The sequence below is a fragment of the Oncorhynchus gorbuscha genome, linkage group LG24, assembly GCF_021184085.1.
Source record: "Oncorhynchus gorbuscha isolate QuinsamMale2020 ecotype Even-year linkage group LG24, OgorEven_v1.0, whole genome shotgun sequence".
Classification (NCBI taxonomy): Eukaryota; Metazoa; Chordata; class Actinopteri; order Salmoniformes; family Salmonidae; genus Oncorhynchus; species Oncorhynchus gorbuscha.
In genome coordinates, this window is record NC_060196.1 from 12,368,576 (window position 1) to 12,374,742 (window position 6,167).

Sequence of the window (6,167 nt, forward strand, 5' to 3'; positions counted from 1 at the left end):
AACAATAGCATGGTATTCTTAGCTACTGTAAATTGGACAGTGCAGTTAGATTAACAACCTGCCCAGGGGCTGCAGTTGAAAATGAGCAGGCTGGCTAAAACCGGCACTTATACTGAAACGTTGATTAATGTGCACTGTCCCTGTAAAAATAAATCAATTCAAACTAGAATTCAAGCTTTTTGCCCATATCAGATATGTCTTTGTCCTGGGAAATGTTGTTGTTACTTACAAACTCATGCTAATCGCATTAGCGCGCCCGTCCCGTGGGGGGGGGGGGACACCAATCCCGTAGAGGTTTTAACAATGGTGAAACAGAGCATATCAGTTTGGATTCCAGGCTACTAGAATGCACCCAAAATCTGTCATACAACAATCCTATTGTATATGGCTCATACTATGTTATTGTTGTATTTTACCTTTATTTAACTAAATCAAAGTTTATTTGTCACGTGCACTGAATACAACAGGTGTAGACCTTACAGGGAAACGCTTACTTACAGGCTCTAACCAATAGTGTGAAAAGTGTGTGTAGGTAAGTAAAGAAATAAAACCGTAAAATGACATTTGAAAATAAGAGTAGCAAGGCTACAGACACCTGTTAGTCAGGCTGATTGAGGTTGTATGTACATGTAGATATGGTTAAAGTGACTATGCATATATAATGAACAGAGAGTAGCAGTAGCGTAAAAAAGGGGTTGGCGGGTGGTGGGACACAATGCAGATAGCCCGGTTAGCCAATGTGCGGGAGCACTGGTAGGTCGGGCCAATTGAGGTAGTGTGTACATGAACGTATAGTTAAAGTGACGAGGCAAGTCGGTTAAGAACAAATTCTTATTTACAATGACGGCCTAGGAACAGTGGGTTAACTGCCTTGTTCAGGGGCAGAACGACAGATTTTTTTTAACCTTGTCAGCTCCGGGGATTCGATCTAGTAACCTTTCGGTTATTGGCCCAACACTCTAACCACTGGGCCGAGAGCCATGGTATGTGTCCCAAATGACACCCTATTCCCTATATAGTGCTGCACTACTTTGAAAGGGGCCCTGGTCAAAGGTTGTACACGATAAAGGGAATAGGGTGCCATTTGGGACGCAAGCATTGACTGAATCACACCAAGAGCCATACAAGCATATTGTAGACCATGTCCTTTCATCAATGTGTATATAGTACCTTGTAGGACCACCCATACCACACACACAAGGGAGCACAAACACAGAGGTGATTTCAGAGTGAACATTGTTGTAGATATATACACTGCTCAAAAAAATCAAGGGAACACTAAAATAACACATCCTAGATCTGAATGAATGAAATATTCTTATTAAATACTTTTTTCTTTACATAGTTGAATGTGCTGACAACAAAATCACACAAAAATGATAAATGGAAATCAAATTTATCAACCCATGGAGGTCTGGATTTGGAGTGACACTCAAAATTAAAGTGGAAAACCACACTACAGGCTGATCCAACTTTGATGTAATGTCCTTAAAACAAGTCAAAATGAGGCTCAGTATGTGTGGCCTCCACGTGCCTGTATGACCTCCCTACAACGCCTGGGCATGCTCCTGATGAGGTGGCGGATGGTCTCCTGAGGGATCTCCTCCCAGACCTGGACTAAAGCATCGGCCAACTCCTGGACAGTCTGTGGTGCAACGTGGTGTTGGTGGATGGAGCGAGACATGATGTCCCAGATGTGCTCAATTGGATTCAGTTCTGGGGAACGGGCGAGCCAGTCCATAGCATCAATGCCTTCCTCTTGCAGGAACTGCTGACACACTCCAGCCACATTAGGTCTAGCATTGTCTTGCATTAGGAGGAACCCAGGGCCAACCGCACCAGCATATGGTCTCACAAGGGGTCTGAGGATCTCATCTCGGTACCTAATGGCAGTCAGGCTACCTCTGGCGAGCACATGGAGGGCTGTGCGGCCCCCCAAAGAAGTGCCACCCCACATCATGACTGACCCACCGCCAAACCGGTCATGCTGGAGGATGTTGCAGGCAGCAGAACGTTCTCCACCGCATCTCCAGACTGTCACGTCTGTCACATGTGCTCAGTGTGAACCTGATTTCATCTGTGAAGAGCACAGGGCGCCAGTGGCGAATTTGCCAATCTTGATGTTCTCTGGCAAATGCCAAACGTCCTGCACGGTGTTGGGCTGTAAGCACAACCCCCACCTGTGGACGTCTCATGGAGTCTGTTTCTGACCGTTTGAGCAGACACATGCACATTTGTGGCCTGCTGGAGGTCATTTTGCAGGGCTGTGGCAGTGCTCCTCCTGCTCCTCCTTGAACAAAGGCGGAGGTAGCGGTCCTGCTGCTGGGTTGTTGCCCTCCTACGGCCTCCACGTCTCCTGATGTACTGGCCTGTCTCCTGGTAGCGCCTCCATGCTCTGGACACTACGCTGACAGACACAGCAAACCTTCTTGCCACAGCTCGCATTGATGTTTCATCCTGGCTGAGCTGCACTACCTGAGCCACTTGTGTGGGTTGTAGACTCCGTCTCATGCTACCACTAGAGTGAAAGCACCACCAGCATTCAAAAGTGACCAAAACATCAGCCAGGAAGCATAGCAACTGAGAAGTGGTCTGTGGTTACCACCTACAGAACCACTCCTTTATTGGGGGTGTCTTGCTAATTGCCTATAATTTCCACCTGTTGTCTATTCCATTTGCACAACAGCATGTGACATTTATTGTCAATCAGTGTTGCTTCCTAAGTGGACAGTTTGATTTCACAGAAGAGTTCCCTTTATTTTTTTTGAGCAGTGTATATATTTCTGAAACTCAGTGCCATCTTATTTTGATTCATATCGTAACAGTATCAGAATGTGGTCTTAGTCTTCACAGCTTGTGGATTTCATGTTGATTTCATGCCTTCTATCCTCCATTTCCGCGTTTTAAAAAAAACAATCCATTATGTTTATTGTCCTTCATTTCTCTCTTCATGAAATTCCTGTTTTATGCATTTTTCTTTTACACATCTTTTGCCAGGTGAAGACTTTGTTTTTTGGATCATCAATCAATAAACATCGAAATAATCCAATCCGCTCTCATTGTGTGGTCTGTTACATGCTTATTACACATGCCCTCTTGAGTTTGAGAGTGGAACAGTGTGACACAGAAGAAAGACAAAGGGAAAAAAACGACCTCAAATAGTTTCAGCCATCTTAACTTCGTTATCTAACGTGCATCTGTACTGTTAGCCCCTTTGTTTACGTCTCTGCAGAGTGCACGTTGCACCATCCCAATTGCTTAGAGGGAGAAATGCTGGGATAACGTGCCCCACAGCTAATAGATCGCTATCCGGCGAGCTAGCTAGATAACGGTAAATTACAGAAGTTCATTTTCGTTTCACGTAGCTGGCTATCACCCTACGATGAAGACATGTCGATGAAATGGTCAACCATCTCTATTTGACGGGCATGTGTACAGTAATGCTCGCCAACGTCAGCTAGCTTCTCTTTATTAGCTAGGTTATTGCTAGGTGTTTTGATGCTGATGACAGCTAGCCAGCTTAGCGTCTCCTACAGCATGGCTCAAAAGAGAGTAGTTAGCGAAATTGCCTTGTGTTGAGTAATTGTATCCTCCTAGCATCGTATCCCAGCTAGCTATGCTGAATCCGGTTCTAGCTCTAGAGTCTAGTCCCAGCTTTGATGCAAATGCCCTGTCTCTGCCATCTAGATGGTAGCAAGGTGAAAAGGCCATGGCTCGGGTGGCTGAGGTCCTTGATGACCTTCTTGGCCTTCCTGTGACACCGGGTGCTGTAGATGTCCTGGAGGGCAGGCCCCAGCTTCTGGAGAGCCCTGCTGTTGTGGGCGGTGCAATTGCTGTACCAGGCGGTGATATATCCCTACAGGATGCACTCACTGGTGCATCTGTAGAAGTTTATGAGGGCCTTAGGGGCCAAACCTAATTCCTTCAGCCTCCTGAGGTTGAAGAGGCACTGTGCGCCTTCTTCACCACGCTATCTGTGTGAAGGGACTATATCAAATCAAATTGTGTTTGTCACATACGCCGAACACACCAGGTGTAGACTTGACCGTGAAATGCTCAATTAAGAACCCTTTCCCAACAATGCAGAGTTAAAAATAAAGAAAATCACCACACAAAAAAAGTAGTAAAACAATAAATAACAATAAACCTGGCTATATACAAGGAGTACCTCTACAAGTCAATGTGCAGGGGTACGAGGTAGATAAGGTAATATGTACATGTAGTTTAGGGGTAAAAGTGACTAGGCAGGATAGATAATAAAGTGTAGTAGCAGCGTATGTAGAATGTGAAAGTGTGTGCGTGTGTTTTGTGTGTGTGAGCATATGTAAGTGTGCGTGAGTGTTGGGAGTGTCAGTATATGTATATGTGAGTGGGCATAGAGTCATGATAGTCATGATAGTGGAAAAAAGGGTAAATGAAATTCCAGGTAGTCATTTGATTAACTGTTCAGCAGTCTTATGGCTTGGGGGTAGAAGCTTTACAGGATCCTTCTGGTCCCACACTTGCTGTGCAGCAGCAGAGAGAACAGTCTATAGCTTCGGTGGCTGATTTGTTTGACAATTTCACAGGCATTCCTCTGGATGGCAGGGAGCTTGGCCCCAGTGATGTACTGGGCCATCCGCACTAGCCCCTGTAGCGCCTTGCGGTCTGATGCCAAGCAGTTGCCATGCCAAGCCGTGATGCAGCCAGTCAAGATGCTCTCAGTTGTAAAGCTGTAGAGCTTGTTGAGGATCTGAGGGCCCATGCCATTTCAGGTTGTCAGTGACGTGAACACAGAGGAACTTGAAACTTTTGACCCTCTCCACTGCGGCCTGTCAATGTGGATGGAGGCGTCCTCTCTCTGCTGTCTCCTGTAGTCCACGATCAGCTCCTTTGTTGTGTTGAGGGAGAGGTTATTTTCCTGGCACCACTCCGACCAGGGCTCTCACCTCCCTGAAGGCTGCCTCGTCGCTGTTGGTAGTCAGACCTACCACTGTTGTGTCGTCAGCAAACTTGATGATTGAGTTGGAGATATGCGCCACGCAGTCATGGGTGAACAGGGCGTACAGGAGAGAGCTGAGCACGCACCCCTGTGGGGCCCCCGTGTTGAGGATCAGCATGACGGAGGTGTAGTTTCCGACAGTCAGGAAGTCCAGGACCCAGTTGCACAGGGAGTGCTTCAGACCCAGGGCCCTGAGCTTAGTGATGAGCTTGGAGGGCACGATGGCGTTGAAAGCAGAGCTGTAGTCGATGAACAGCATTCTTACATAGGTATTTCTCATGCCCAGGTGGGATAGGGCAGTGTGCAGAGCAATGGCGATTGTATCGTTCGTGGATCTGATATGCAAATTGTAGTGGGTCTAGGGTGGCATGATCCTTGGTGATATGATCCTTGACTAGCCTCTCAAAGCACTTCATGATGACAGAAGTGAGTTCTACGGGGAGATAGTCATTTAGTTCAGTCACCTTTGCTTTCTTGGGTACGGGAACAATGGTGGCCATCTTGACGCAAGTAGGGACAACAGGCTGGGATAAGGAGAGATGGAATATGTCCGTAAACACTCCAGCCAGCTGGTCTGCACATGCTCTGAAGACGCGGCTTGGGATGCCGTCCGGCTGTCAGCCTTGCGAGGGTTTACATGCTAAACGACTTACTCACGTCGTCCACAGGGAACGATAGCACACAGTCCTCGTGAGCGTCCATCACTATTTAATACAGCCTATGTATCTTTGCTTTGTCTCCCTCTATGTAGGTCTGAATACTTCATTACAACAATGTAATTAGATGCTAACTAGCTACTATTTATATTAGTAGTGATAGTACTTCCATATATACTAAAGTGTACTGCAGCTCTCTGATTTCCTTTTCTTATTTGCAGTACATACTGACTTTGATTTAGGTTTGAGTGACTGTAGTATTTTATCAGTCTCTCGCTCTCCCCCCCTCTCTCATTACCATCTCTCAATCACATGGGGTAGTATCCTGTTCTCTTCCCCTCGTCCTAAACACATTTACTGTCAGGCCATCTGTCCCGGAGTCACATATCGAGAACTGAACTTTTCTGTGTTCAGTAGCTCGCCACACCTATCCCTCCTTTCTCTCCATCTTTCCATCCTCCTCTTGATGCTTATAATGCTCTGCGGACTCTCTGTGTCAGCTTTCATTTCTTTACATTTTTTTTTGTTAC